Source organism: Podarcis muralis, chromosome 10, assembly GCF_964188315.1.
Source record: "Podarcis muralis chromosome 10, rPodMur119.hap1.1, whole genome shotgun sequence".
NCBI lineage: Eukaryota > Metazoa > Chordata > Lepidosauria > Squamata > Lacertidae > Podarcis > Podarcis muralis.
Window position 1 is genome coordinate 55,435,768 of NC_135664.1, and position 15,943 is coordinate 55,451,710.

A 15,943-nucleotide genomic window follows, 5' to 3' on the forward strand; every position below is an offset into this window, starting at 1 on the left:
CCGGAACGAATTAAGTACTTAACCTGAGGTACCACTGTATATTTAATCCTCTACTGACCCATGTGTGTGGGTTAGCTAACAAAGGGGGAAAACTGTTTTAAGTGTCTGTTTTAAAACCATGGGGCTAGCACATAAAATCATAGAATTGTAGAGCTGGAAGAGACCCCAAGGGTCATCTAGTTCAACTCCTGCAATGCAGGAATCTCAGCTAGTCCATACATGACATAAAGAGCCTCTGTAGCAGAGTTTAAATCCCACTGTTAGGCAGATTAAAGAAGCATAGGAAGAGGTTATTAACTTTCTTGTAATATGTTCCAGCTGTTGGAAGCAGCTGGCTCCCCTTTCTGCCTTCATGCAGTGAAACAGACCACACTCTGAAGTAAGTTAAAAATGCTTTACTTACTCAATCCAAAGTCACAGTCATGCATTATCCTATGTAGCAACAAGAAAAAATGCAGGTGAATGTTCTTGGGTAGAAATTCAACAAAAGCTGAATAACAAAATAATAAATATCAAATTGCCCACTGTTTCCCTACCACCACCACCTCCTTTCAGAAAGCATGTCTTTATTTGCCATTTGTTCCTCCTACTTGACTCAGTGCCATTTTGATATGGGACCTAGGTGAAATCAGCTGAAGGTTTTTTTTTATGCATTTCTCTGTAAAACTACAGAGCTGAATTTGTGCGTCTGTGTGGGACCCCAAGGGGAGAACAGCAGTGGAAATAAACAACTGCCCTAAATATCAGCACATGATTTATTTATTTATGTATACTATTTATTTGCAATGCCTCGGAATGGAATCTGCATTATATCAAAGGATTTTAAGGCTGTTTGGGGGATAAAGAAATCCCTGCCAAATCAACATGGAGAAGATTTGGTACAGAATGTCAGTAATCTGGGAGATTTCTGGCTGTCTGAACCAGCGGGGAATCAATGTAGGTGGGGATTCCAGAGTTTGTGATGAAAAGAAAAATATTCTAATAATGATGAAAGAGAGGGGTGAGGGCCGTGGAAAGAGGAAAGACCAAGAGTGAAGCTTCTGTCTGGACCCAAATTATTTCAGTGTCCTCTTTTTTGTGTGTATTTTTAGGATACATGCTTTCATGTGTGAAAACAGAGAGGGAAAGACAAAATAATGTCAGATAATAAATACCATGGGCCAGGCTGGATCTTTGGGTGGCTCTGTAAGTGTATACAGTCCTCTACATGTGTATTTCAAGGAGACCAGTGGTCAGTTACTGGAGTTTGATGTGGAGGAAGCAACAGGTCCTGCTGTTTTGACCAGGCAAAAGCCAAAGGTCTGCAGTTCAGAGCTAGAGTGGTGGTTTTGAAGCATCCGAAAGCTATGCTCCCATCAGTAGTTCCTGTCATCCTTTCGAAACTTTTAAGTAATAACTATTGAAAATATTCAATATTTTTTAGAAGAATAAAGTTGCAGGGTTCCTCAGCTCCTGCGTAAAAAGATAGTCATGCCTGTGCTGTGATGAAAGAAACACAAGTGCCATAAAGCATTTTGTGTCTTAAATGGGAGTATGAATAACATCCTGAAGTGGCCATTATTTGTATTCAATTTGTTTTCACTGCAAAATCAAGAAGGAAGAAAAAGAACTTGAACTCTAATGCACTCAAGAGATCTGTTGATGCTACATAAATGTTTTTAATGGTAGTTATGGTTATGACCTACACGCTGAAAGCATACAGAGCTGTTGCTAGTCATATGTTTCGTGTCTAGTTGCTGTGTGATTTCTTTATTTGAAGCAGAATTTTTTGAAGTATTGAAGTAAAACAAATAGTGGTAATAAGAACTGAGAAGACATCATAGAAGGAAAAAAGGAAGGGGAATGGGGGGGAGAGAAAAGGAAGGGAAAATGAATAGAGGAAGGACGGAAAGAAGGGGAACAAATGAGGAGAAGAGAGGGACAAAGGGGGAAAAGTGTGTGTGTGTGTGTGTGTGTGTGTGTGTGTGTGTGTGTGTGTGTGTGAAGCAGTAGAGGGGTATTCAGAAATCAGAGGGCTGAATATAGTTTGTAAGGGGAAATGCTACCTTTGACCCTTTATTTATGGAAAGGACCCATCATTCCAGGAACTTGTTCTCCTGTTGCTTGCTGATTTCTCTTCTTAAGTGAACCCGATTTTGTTATTTGAATTTTGGTTCCTTTTTTACTGGGATGTGTGCTCCCATGTTCTCAGGGGCATTAAATCAGGACAGAGCACTATTCCCTGCGGTGGGCTATTCTTGATCTTGCTTGCTCCAGTTCTTCAGTTTGGTCTGCTTCTTACTGACTTGTAGCCTGATTAGAAGCTTGAACTATATACTTACTCTGCAATCCACTCTCCCCTCCTCTTTGCACCAAGCTTGGTGCCACTACTCGGGTGACAGACTGTGGAAAACCTCAAAACAGGGTATTTCTGGGGAGGGGGATGAGTTGATGTGGGATCTGTCGGATCCTGTCCACCACTGTCATGTAATGGCACTGGGCTAGATTTAGTAACTGGCACAGCGTTTTCCCCTGGCCTCTCCTTCCATCCCAGGGCTGTGGGTGCGGTGGTAGTCCTGCCATTTTGTTAAGTACACAGGAAGCTCCCTTATCACTGGATCAGATCACTGCTCCATCTAGTTCAATATTGTCTACACTGACTGGCAGCACCACTCCAGAGTTCCAGGTAGGAGTCTCTCCCTGGAGATGCCAGGGATTGAACCTGGGACCTTCTGCATGCAAGGCAGATGCCATTCCACTGATCTCCTTGTTGGGGCTTGGACTGCCACACAAGTCTGTTAGGCGTTGTGCCAGAAGCCCACGCTTCTCTGCTGGGTTAGGTCTCCCCAGACTGCTCTCTGTTTGACTGGCCCTCTCTATCCCTGTCTGGCTAGAACCACCTGCTTCCTTATCTATTTATCGAGGCAGCTAGGATTACATCCAACAGATTGTGTGACCACACACCTATCACAAAAAATGAAATGAAATTCATCAGAAAAAGAGGGCCTAGATCTCCATAAGATTTATATGTGCTGATTTATATGTGTAGACACAAATTTAGAAGTAATTGCTATAACTTAAATAGAAATGTCTATATCTCACCGTAGCATAGAATACTGTGGCCCGGTGAGCTGTATGCCTGCTTGGTCTGCTATCCAGGTGCTCACTGTTGATGGGTAGTTTCAGGACCCCTCATGGTCTCCCTTACTAGGATTCTTTATTTTTAAACTGGACAGCACTTCAAATAAAGGAAGCCTTCAAAAAGGTGACTGTCCTCTGTAAAGTTGGACACATGGCCACCCTACCAACAGACTTCCTACAGCATGGGTAGGCAACCTAAGGCCCGAGGGCTGGATCCGGCCCAATCGCCTTCTAAATCTGGCCCGTGGACGGTCCAGGAATCAGCGTGTTTTTACATGAGTAGAATATGTGCTTTTATTTAAAATGCGTCTCTGGGTTATTTGTGGGGCATAGGAATTCATTCATTTTTTCTCTCCAAAATATAGTCTGGCCCCCCACAAGGTCTGAGGGACAGTGAACCAGCCCCTGCTGAAAAAGTTTGCTGACCCCTGGCCTACAGCTCTAGACTTGGCACTTCCTTGTGTGAAGTTTCTGGGACATTGTTCTATAAGGACTGATGGACATCCAATCTGGGATCTAGTTAATGTGCTGTCTTAAGTGTGTGTTAAGTGTCCATGATGGTTAAGGCCTCAGAGTCTTCTTTGGCAAGAGATGAGACTATTGGTGTGTGTTTGGCCAATGCAAAGAAAAGAATGCAGTGCAAATTGCTGATGTTCCTGATGAATTTCCTGCTCTGAATGATTTGTTTTAGATGATAAGTCACTCCTGAAACTGACGGACCTCTTTTGACGTCCATCCATCCATTTTGCAACCTAAAGACCTTAAATAAACCTTAAGAGTTAAAAGGGCAATAAGAACATGATGTCAAACAATAAAGGAGATGACTAGGGTTTGCAGAAGGAAGCTGCTAAGACTAGATAGTGGATGCAAGGAAGCCGTCTGCAAGTACAACCTTACGAAGAAGCAATGTAGTTTAAGATAGCACTTTCTTACTTTATGCACATGCACTTATTTCCTTACTATCTTCAGTTTGTGGCTGAGTGATTGTTGGAGATAGCACTTTGTTTGCACCTCACTTGATTGGCAGAGATAACCAGATTGATGGAAGGCTTTAGCATGCTTCATGATGAGCTAACTATATTTTGATTTGGGAAAGAGACAGATGATTTAAGATGCTCGCTATTTGTCAGGGCATATTTTTGATCTCTAGGTTACGCCTATCAAGCATTATTTTGGGGATTCCCAGAAATGTAAAACAAAGACTAGAATTCACAAGTACCTGTGCTATTGCATGAACACGTTTCTCTTGAACATTTCTCTGACATTTCTAGGAAAGCTTGATATTTATTTCTCTTGGCTTACCCTTTTAGACTTATTCTGAATCATGCTTCGGTGCTCCTTTCTCTCTCTCTCTCTCCCCTCCCTCTCCCCCCCCCCCCCGTTAACAATACAATTGCTAATTTTACATTGAACAATTTGACTTGGCTGCAGTGCTCAGAGGCAACTGTGATCGAAAGTGACTGACTGCCTCTACCTGGAAAACTGACATGACATACTCAGGAAAACCTTGCACGTCCTCCACTGCGATGCAGATAGCTTCCCAAACAGCCAACCTTTCTGTTCCTGCCTGACCTGTCGACCCTCTCCACATCAGCAAACCCCTCACAGCACACAAATTGAACACACTTCATTGCCCAGTGAGGGCTACTGAGGAAATGGGAAGCAAGGAGAGAGAGAGAGAGAGAGAGAGAGAGAGAGAGAGAGTCATTCCCCTCTGTTCAGTTCCTGCGGGAGGAAGAAGGTTGGAAGAGAGGAATGCAAGAAGATTCAAAAAGGATGGTGCTGATACCAGATCATTTAACAGGCAAAGCAGATAAAGATTAGGGTTCCTATGGCAACTGGTTCAGCCTCAGTGGGGATTTGGGGAGAGGCAAATGCGGAGTGAGCTAGTTTAACACAAACCCCCAACATTAAAGGAAACAGTCCTGACCTTTTCCTAGCTTCATCTCTGACTCTTCACTGTTGAAGGAGAGGTTGCAGCACAGTCTGTCTTCAATACAGGAAATAATGCTTCTCTCATTTTTTTTTTTTTGTGTGTGCGGAGGGAAGTAAAATGAGGTCTGGTTGCTTCTGGGTACCTCTCCAAAACTCCACGTGAATGTATTGATTCCATAAAATTGCCCTCTGCCCTTCCCAATGGCTATCCAAAGGGGCTTATATCAATGTATAAATAGCAGGCATAAAATGATGTAAACAAACACCATCTATGATGTGGGGCAGGGCGGGGAAGAGACCATAGCTCAGGAAGTAGGATGGATGCAGTGTGTCCAGGACTGGCTGGGCACTGAGGAGTCGTGGCTGGATATGTGGGCATTGGGAGAAGTGGGATTGGAGACTGACTTGGAAGAAGGGGTCAGTGATCTGGGGGAGCCTGTAACAGCCAGGAGACGAGAGTCAGAGGCAGGAAAGCTGCAGGAGTGGAGGGTGGAGAACAGGTGTGAGATAGGTCAGGCTGGTGTAGAGTCAAGGGCTTCCACACCTCCTCCTCCTGCCCCCACCTCTCCTGCTCCAAGCTCTCCTGCTCCATTGTCTCCCAGGACCAGTAGAGGATTGAAGAGGGAGGAGCAGAAACAGGTTACATTCAGGCGTAGTCTGCATCTGCTTGCATGTATCTCTGTGGTCAGGGCCTCTCTGACCACAGAGATACCTCTGAGGTCAGGGCCTCTCTGTTGCTGCAACTGCCCCATCAGGAGCAGCTGAGAGATGTAGGACTGATGGAAATGCTTTTTCCTAACTTGTAACCGTACTTTCGACAATAAAGGGTTTGCACCTCACTCTGGATATTCCATGCCTGACAGCGTCATGACACAGAAGTCCTCAGGTTCAATCCTGGCATCTTTAGTTGTTAGAGTCAGGTAGGAAGTTATGGGGGGAGCCCTCTGTTTAAGACCCTGGAGTATCCGTGCCAATCAGAGTCCTGAACTAGATGAGCCAACAGAGTGACCTCGTCTACAGCAGCTGCCTCTAATCAGCAGCAGTAGAAACCCAACAAGAAGAGTGTTTGAAAAGCATCTGCACAGCTCAGTAGGCTGGCCGCATGCCCGACTTTACAGAGGACCCGTCTCTGTTTGAAGGGCTGCCCAGTCACAGTCCAGTTTAAAGAGCCACGAGAAAGGAGAACATAGGAAGTTGCCTTACACTAAGTCAGACCATTGATCCATCTAGCTCAGCGTTTTCTATCACCGACTGGCAGTGGGCATGTCCACCCCTACTTAGAGATGCTGAGGATTGAGCTTGGGCCATTCTGCAGGCACATCAGGTCTCTACCACTGCGCTGCCACACTTCCTCCAAGGCCAAGAGCAGTGGCCTTGGAGTTGCCCACTAATACTGAGCACCTGGGCAGCAGCCTGAGCAGCCACACACAGGTCACCTAACCACTGTCTTCCTCACTATGGAGAGAGGCATGGTATCTCTGTATAAATCACTGTGATTACACAGGAAGAGCCCTGCTGGATCAGGCCCATCCAGTCCATCACTCTGTTCTCGCAGAGGCCAAAACAGATGCTTATGGGAAGACCTTTTTCTGAAAGCGCGTCTGTACATATTAATTAGCATGTGTATGCTGATATGCATTTTAATTAGCATATGCATATTGGCAAGTTTGTGACCTCTTTTGTAGTGATGCGTTTTTTAAATGGACAGTGCGTAAGTAGCTACCCTATGATCCAAGCATGGGAAAATTAAAAGCTTTTTTTTTAAAAAAAAAAGAATAGGTGCTTAAAGTAGACGTTGATCCAAGTAGACATTAGCTACAACTACCTGCAGGGGAAAGCAAACACAACAAAATCATCTAGGGAGAAAGGTTTTGTACTTGTCTGCTCCTTGATGTGTTAGTTTCCCATTTGCAGAAAGATTTAAAAATCTAGGGGGGAATTAAAAATGTAATGTTCTGAACTGGTGTGCCCCCTAAATCTTCTGAAGTTCATACTGTATGGTAAGAGTCTGCACTAAGTGTGGCATCAGTACATGCCTGTTCTTGGCAGCTAGCTGCCAGGATACACTTCTGGTGCCCACCTTGGTCCCCCATATTACAAAGCAGCTGGGTTTGAGAGCTGTCATCTTAACACAATTTCTAGAGGAAGAGTTTTTCTGTGGCAACCTAAATCGATAAACGGCCCATACCTTGGAGAAGAGGTCTTGCTGAGTGGGGAGAGCATCTGATTTGCATACTGAAGGCCCCAGGGTTTGATCTCCAGCATCTCAAGATAGGGCTGGGAATGTCTCCTGTCTCAGACTCTGGAAAGCCACTTCTGGCCTTCGTTGACAGCTAGATGGACCCAATGGTCTGACTCGGCTTCCTCTGCTCCTAGATGTGACTGTCACATAAAATAATGAAACTTGTGTGCATTTCTGTCAGAAGGGCCCTCAAGCGCACCCTCGACGCCTGCTTAGCACCCCTGTGCCCTCTTACCTTGCCAAACCTGTTTTGTTTCTAAACACCATTGTTCAAGAATCTCAGCCCGTGCTTTTCACCACAACGATGCACTTAATTTCCGAAACCGATATTTGAAAATAACATTATAAAAGCCTAACTACTTAGTCATATATATATATTTGCTCTGAGGACAAGGGAAGGACAAAGAAGATTAAGTATAGTTTTTGGTGAGATCAGCACAGCATGGAAAATAACTGGGTTTTTCCTGCAAACAGTACGAGGAGGACCCATCAAATGACACTTTCTCCAACCTGGGCTTTAGGGCACTTGAGCAATTTCCTTAATTAGCCTTTGTTTTTTGCTCTTGCTTTTTTCCCCATAAGCAAATCAATGCAATCTCATGCATTTCTGTCTATGAAAAATAGGGTAGCCACTTAACTCATCCCTGCAAAAGAGGACGAAAGAGGGCATTGAACTGCATATACTAATTTATATGCATAGTTGCAAATCTAGAAATCATTACCATGATTAAAAAAAATACAATCCATCTCAGTATGTTAGGGAAGGCAGGTGACCTCTGTACCTTTTCAGTCTGCTGTCCAACTGCTACCTCTTGATGAGCAATTTCAAGATCTTTGCTGCCCTTCTTAGTGTTCTTTCAGCTAGACTTAAACCCGGTGGCCCTTAAAATAGAGGGCACCTTCCAATGTCCTTTGTAAGTAAGACACAGGGCCACCTGCATGAAATAATCTCTTGGGTAGTGACAGAAGTTTTTCCCTTTGCAGTTACATAGGAACACATGAAGCTGCCTTTAAACCAAATCAGACCAACTGGCCAACCAGGAACTGACCATCAGTGACTGGCAACAGCTCTCCAGGGTATCAGACCTTGAGTCTTTCCGAGCTCTAGCTGGGGATTGTACCTGGGGCCTTCTTCATTCACAGCAGATGCTCTACCAACTGAGCTAAGAGCCTTTCTCTAAGGGTTACACATCCATTAGTGTGCAATTCAAGGGGATAAGCAATCTGGGACACCATCCCCATCATGCCTTGCATCTGAGTGCACCAAGGCAACAAATGTGAGAAATTCTACATCTGGTATCTCCATTCCTAGTGACAGTTGACACTGATGTAGAGAGACTGAGCTGATACAAGGCATCACCAAAGCATAATTATGGTTGATACTAATCTAGAAGAAGTGGATTTATTAGTCACTTGAAGAGCTCATCCGTCTCTTCAGTTATCCACCAGCCATGCTGGCTGGAGCTGATGGGAGCTCGAGCTCAGAAGCATCTGGTGGGAGATGACTATTTTGCTCATGTTCTTCTCGTTGGCTTCTCAGAGGTTGGCCACTGTGAGAGCAGAATGGTGGACCAGACAGGCCTTTGGTCTACTCTAGCAGAGCTCACCTTGCGTTCTTATGGAAGATCCCCATTCCTAATCAGAGTTTCTTCTGTTAGCATTGTACACATCCAACCCTCAGCAAGGCTTTGAAGAGGTTATAAAATAAACAGAAACCCAGGAGGTGAAGCTCTTCTTGGCGCAGAGATGCAATGATCAGGAAAGATGTACCTGCTTAATTTCCTCCCACCCTGCCACCGACTGGACCCTGTCAGAGAAAAAGTTGACAGTGTTAGCTTGCTTTGTGCTCATGTCCTTCACATGGTTCTTTTTCCTCTGTCTTTAGGGATGGGGGACCTATGGCCCTCCATATATTGTTGGACTACCATCCCCATCACCCTGATCAATGGGCCTTGCTGGCTGGGGATGATGGGAATTGTAGTCCAACAACATCTGCAGGGCCACAGGTTCCCACTCCCTAACATTTCTAAAGGAACAGGGTAAAAGGCTACATGAATGTTCAACTTTTGGAGGCCACAGCTTCTACATCCCATGAACCAGAGTAAGGGTCCTGTGCTGGTCCCGAGGGTTAACCGTGCGGTGAGGTCCGAGTCCAGTCCGAGGTCAAGGGTGCGGCAAGGAGTCTGTCTGTCAAAGCTGAAGCTGGATCCAAGGCAGGGAGTCGGGTGAGGTCAGGAACTCTGGCAGAAGAGCAGGACAGGGTGCAGGCAGGAACAGGCTACCAACAATGTTGCTCCCGCAACCTGGGACTGGGGCTGGCTGGCTTTTATCTGCCCCGAGGCATAGGGTGGCCTGGTCCACAGGTGACTCGCCTCTCCTGGCCTGGAGGTGAGCACTCCTCCTGCGGGAACTTAGTTCCCTCCGCCTCTCTGCCCTGAGCCTCTGCAGCTCAGGAGAGGCTGGAGGGTTACCGGACCCAGAGGCAACCTCAGCTTCCCCTGATGGGGCTGAGAGTGGAGTACTTGCAGGCAATGGGTCCTCCATCACCTCAGGAGCCAGAGCAGACTCAGCTGGTGCCTGCACCTGAGGATCCAGCACAGGTGAGGACCCTTCAGGCTCAGGCCCCAGCCCCGGCTCAGCTGGTTCTGGAGATAGGGACTCCTGTGCAGGCTGGGATTCCTCAGGTTCAGCCTCCAAGTCTGAATCCCAGGCCATCACAGGTGCAAATGGGGATGCCATTCAGTTTCTCTTGGCATAAACAGGGCAGTCGGAAACAGGGAGCCACTGCCAACTGCCGCCTCCCCACTCCTGCTCTTTTTAATTTTGCTTTAAACCACCTTCCCTAAGAGGATGAGCAAAGACAAAGAAGGTCAAGCGTTTTCTGCCTTATCTCTCTGCTCCACTATCCTGTAAGATGAACCTGTGTCATTTCATCTCTAATGGGCTTTGCTTATTGCTTATTAGCATGGCTGTCGGTAAATAAACCCATTTGTTTTGCTCAAGAGCAACCCGGTATTGCAAGGCTATGTTTGGGGGATTTTTTATCCTGTTTGGTTTTTAAAGCATTAAATATTTAAAGCTTTCATTGTGGCATGCATTTCTTTCACTTGCAAAACACAAGACAAAGCTTTAAATGGTCTCTTTCTCTCTTCCCTGCTCCCTCTGACACTGAATTGCCTTTAGAAATGTGGATTCTTTTCTTCCACTTTGGATGTGGGCTGTCTAGTTTCTTTGGTTTAAGGAAACATTCCCCAAACTGGTGCCCTACACATGTTAGGGACTACATTTACCATCCACCCCAGTCAGAGGGCGGGGTGGGGGGGGGGTGAGGAAAGGCACCAGGTTAGGGAAAGCTGTCTATGGATTTTGCCTTAGCCTAGGAATATGTGAAGCAATAAAGACCATAGCACCTCTGCGTTTGTCCAGAGTGCCTTATCTCCCCTGCGCTGTGAGTTTCCTGCCTTATAATTAGGGCTGTAATTATAATTAGCTCAACAATTTTGAGGTTTTCCTAAAACAAGCTCAACAACTTTTGGGATGTCCTGGTTTTTGCTTTTTGAAATATGGCAACCCTATTATAATGCATATAATGCAAGCAATCTCTTGCTTTGGGTTTTGCATTGCCGTGGTGATTAGATACAAGCCACCAACTTTGCTTTGAAAGAGGATTAGACAAATTCATGGAGGATAAAGCTACCAGTGGCTACTAGCCACAATGGCTGTGCTCTGCCTCCATCTGTGCTGCTGGCTCTCAACCTTCGCTGAAATATATACAACAACAAGTTACTCAATTTGTGTCATGCGAATCAAATTGGACCCAGATTGGACCAGATCCAACACTTTTAATCAATGTGGACTGAAGGTTTTTCTGGGGTCCCTCTGGGATTGGGGCCCCTGAAGCTTAAGCTTCATTAGTTTCATAGTAGAGCCACCCCTGATTAGCACATATACATTAGCATATGGAAATGTTTTGCAAAACTGCAATATCTTTTGCCTTTTTGGGGGGGGGAGATGGGATGATGAGTAAGTGGCCACCCTAAATACAAAAAGCTGGTGTATTTATCAGCTTGTCTTGGTGGCTCAACTCCTTCTTGAGATGAATGCAGCAACCAGTGGCGTAGCGTGGGGGGTGCAGGGGGTGCCGGCCACACCGGGCGCAACATCTGGGGTTAGGGCAAATCCACAGGTTAGGGGGTGCAAATCCACGGGTTAGGGGGCGCAAATTACTTGCCTTGCCCCGAGTGCTGACAACCCACGCTACGCCACTGGCAGCAACAGGCTATTGTCCAAAAGCAAAGAGTTTATGTGTCAAGACTCCTAAGCCACCCCCTCGTTGAGACATAACACACACAAGGACACAGATATTAGGTTAATGTTATTGGGCAAATTTTGCCCACAACTTTATTGATTACAGAATGTGAGCAGTATTGGCTTAGGCATTGAATGGACCCGACTATATCTGACTCCTGCCCGATGAACAGGAAGGGTAAACCACCGGAAGGGGGAGCCCAGTTGATGCATACCAACTCGAGCTCCTCCTGGTGTTCCCGTCTGGGTCGTGTCATGGCCCTAGCCCAGCCCTGGGCTTCAGACAAGATCAACACCCCTGGATTCCTTTAACAGAATACCCTTAAGCTTGGAGGGGCAGGTGATGGTCACACCTCCCCTTCCCCATCACAAGGTCCAGCAATGCCTAACCTCAACCCTAATAAAGTTGTGATGATTGCTACGAGGTAGGCGAAAACCAAATGACCAGTGCCAATTTGCCAAGTGGAAATATTCCTACCAGGCCCCTCAACAGAGACCAACCAAGGTCCATAGCAAGACCAGTGCCTAAAAGCTGCAAAATAGGGAGGGCGGGCGGGTGGGTGATGGAGGAAGCGAGCCTCGTGCCTCTGCTTAATTGGTCGCGGCCACGCCCCCCCGGCCAGCGGATTGGCTGACCGGGCTCTGACGTGGCCGGGATCCCCCAGGCAATGGGGGGACTAAGTCCCCCACCCCTGGAGGGGAGTGGGTGGCCATGCGGTCCACTGCAACTCCTCCCCACGGGGAAGTGGATCGGATATATCACTGAACCAGACTGCGATAAAACTGTTTGAATCTGCCATAAAACATTTCCACTGCCACTGCCAAAAAAATGCAACAAGGCACAAGATTAGGGCAGGGCTTGAAGTGGGTACATGTGTGTTATGCATTAACCAGCAAGCCTACCTGCCTGTATTTCCCTCCCCAAGGAGCTTTGTAAAGAAAGAGCAACAGGGGAGAAAGTACGAACGCCTTCCCTTAGTTTCCCTTTCCCTTTAATCCGTAGCTTGGCTCTAGGGTTGCCCTCTTTTCTTGGAATTGCTCTGTACTTTTAATAGTTCCATGATAGGATTAATGTCTAGCCTAAAGTTAAAGAACCCGGTTTTCAAGAGGGCAATGCAGAGAAGGGAAAAAGCTTCTCCCTGTTATATTTCTGAGGGGGATGTAGGTGTTCAAGATGCGGGAGCCTTCTCAAGAGCAAGGGCCTCACTTTACAGAACTGAGAAATGCTCAGATACATTCCCGGTCTTAGAAGTCAAGCCAATCTTTATCCCAGTTATGGTCCGCACCATTTCCCTAGTCTTAAATAAAGAAGAGAAGAAGAAAAATGAAAAAAACTGTACACGTTTCATCTGCTGTGACGCTTTCAGTCAGGTCAGGCGCCGTTGCAGGACAGTGACAATGCCTCCCCTGGATCCTGCAGTCATACTGGAGGTGAGGGGTTTTCCTGGGTTTGAGTGAATCCTTTTCAGCTTCACCCAGGTCCCAGAAGTGGATTGCAGCTTGCCTGCCTATTTGGCCAATGCACTTTCTGTTTGCTCCCATATTTCTCTTTGTTCACTTAAAGAAAGTAGATTTCCAGGGGGGCGCTGAGTAATTATTTTCTGGAAAGGGGGTGGGAGGCCAAATAAGTTTGGGAACCTTTGGATTAGATGGCCCTCCGTGTCCCTTCCAACTCTATTATTCTATGACCGGGGGGGGGGGGGAATCTCCCCACCCTTTGATCTAAGCGCAACGCCCTGCTTAGAATAGGACCCTCCAGCCAGACCCCTCAACCCCAATCAATTGCACCCTGTCATGTTGCTGGTGAAGCCTCTCTCCCATCGTACTATTTAAACCAAGGAGAGCGCCTGGAGTGCTTTGACTCTCACATTTGCTCTTAAAAAGGGGGGTAAAGCTTATTCTTATTTTTAGTGCACCTGCAAAGCTCGCCTTTAAAATTTAATTGAGGAGGGTATTTTTAGGTTCATCTATATTTATAGAATCTGTAAAGAATGTAAACTCTTAACCTCTGGCTGGTACATCTCGCGGCACATAGACCTCGCTCTTCCCCTCCACCGCGGCTATCGAAAAGCAGCTTGCGCTAGGACCCAGGGGGAGAAGCTGGGACAGGCTCACCATGTTGTGAGTCTATTTATAGCAGGCGCGTGTCTACCCTCCTTGCCATTCTTTTCTTAGCATCGGCTGGACGGGCTCAGCTATCAATTATCCATGAAGCTAATGACAATATGAGCAAAGCAAAGGAGGCAGGTGCTCAGAGGAGAACGAGAGGGGGGTTGAGGGGGGTGGCAGAGGTAGGGGAACACGGATCCGAAGAGGCGCAAAAAGCGTATCTCTATCTCTCTGCTATTATTGATCGCCAGAGATGATTGCTAATTTAACCAATCCCTGCACAATGTTGCTGTGACTTTTTCCCAATTTTAATTTCCTCCCGTTGACTTTTCAAATCTCCGCCATTTTTCTTGATTGTGAAGAGCGATGGAGGGGATATTGCCATCGCGCTTTTGCGTCTCTTGTTCAGCACCAGCTTTAAATCCAAAAACCCTTATCAGCAGTCACAACAATTCCCCCCTCTAAACTCGCTGCTTTTAGTGTGAGAGTTTGCTTCCTGGTCTGTCAGAAGGGCCAGAGCTCAGTAACATACCCTCCAACATTTATTCAGTGAAAATAGAGACGTCCTGTTCAACAACAACAACAACTTGACTACAGTCATACCTCGGGTTACAGACGCTTCAGGTTGCTTTTTTCAGGTTACGGACCCGCCAAAACCCAGAAGTACCAGAACGGTTTAATTCCAGGTTTCAGAGGTCACGTGTGCGTGCAGACGCGCCGAATCGCAACTCGTGCATGTGCAGACGTGCCACTGCAGGTTGCAAACACTACAGGTTGCGAATGTGCATCCTGCGCGGATCATGTTCGCAACCCGAGAATCCACTGTATTTATATCCTGCCCATCTGACTGGGTTGCTCCAGCCTCCCTGGGCACTTCCAACACAAATACAACATTAAACATTAAAAAACTTTCCTCTACAAGGCTCCCTTCAGATGGCTTGGGGGTTGGATAACTCCATACCCTCCAACATTTCTCTGATGAAAAGAGGGACGTCCTAAGGAAAAGCGGGACATTCCAGGGTCAAATCAGAAACCAGGATGATTTCTGTAAGTCTGGGGCTGTACCTGTAAAGGTTCTGCTGGAACAGTGAGGGTGCAGACCAAAGCTCTGCCTGCCCCCTTCTGCATGACTGGCTTTTCCTGAAAGCCCAGCTAAGTGCTGCAGTGCCAGGGGGCCACCTAGGCTCCAGGACTGACTTGAATTGTGTCCTGGGGCCAACCAGGAGCTGCCAGGCCCCATAAAGGCTTAACATATGTGTCAACTACTGAGTGTAGTCACGTTACCAAGAGAAGTTTGTGAATAGCTTTGTGGTTGCTTGATCCAGAACATGATTGCTGACCCATTTTTAACCACAGCATCTACTTCTGGCCCTTTGGACCTTAATCTGCTTCTGTTTGATCTGGACCGCCAAAATGTAGCCTCTTTCTGAGCCCGGAGAAGGCCAGAAACTCACTGACTCTTGGGTGTATGTTTCATGCTGGGTTAAACTATGCCAGGCTATACATGATGATGGTAGTTTCTAGGTAAAGAAGTTGTGACTCTCAACTCCTTACCCTGAATCTTGAGCAGTGCCGGCCCACCCTTGAGGTAAGGTGACTCGACTGCCTCTGACGGCAAGATCCATGGGCGCAGCAGATCCCAATGTAGATCTGTTGTTACTGATGTCGATCTTCACGCACCCCTTCTTCCCTCGCAGGGAGGGCAGTGCCATTTTGTGGTTCACCTCAGGTGCCAAAATGTCTTGGGCTGGCCCTGATCTGGCACTTAATGTGCAGACAAAACGCTCGATGAATTGAAAGGGAATGAATAAAGAGTTTTGCTAGAAGAATTTCTTCACATCCGTACCTGAGACCCTTGGGAAGCATGGAAGATTATTAAGTCAAACTGTGCTGCGGGTGTTACTTGACTCTCAGTAACACTGTAAATTCTGTTGGGAGATTGAGACCAGCGAAGCAACTTGGCAATGAGCAAAATCAAGCACACACCATGCATTGAAAGCTAGTTCTATCCTCCCCAATTGTAGTTTGTTAAGGGTGCTGGAAATTATACCTCTCTTTCTCTCTCTGTGGGTAAACTACAGGGCCAAGGATTCTTTATGTGTACATGTGCTTTTAATTTACAGTGTGTGTGTGTGTGTGTGTGTGTGTGTGTGTGTGTGTGTGCAGCTTCTGTTCTCACTGAATTTCTGTTAAAATGAAGTTTCCATTTAAGTTTGGAATTCCTTTGCC

General features: G+C 46.4%; 1 protein-coding gene across 5 annotated transcripts in view; it reads left to right on the forward strand.

The window, feature by feature from the left end:
• The window catches only part of DGKI (diacylglycerol kinase iota), a 259,648-nt gene that overhangs the window by 61,578 nt on the left and 182,127 nt on the right, over positions 1-15,943 (forward strand). The window lies entirely within an intron of this gene.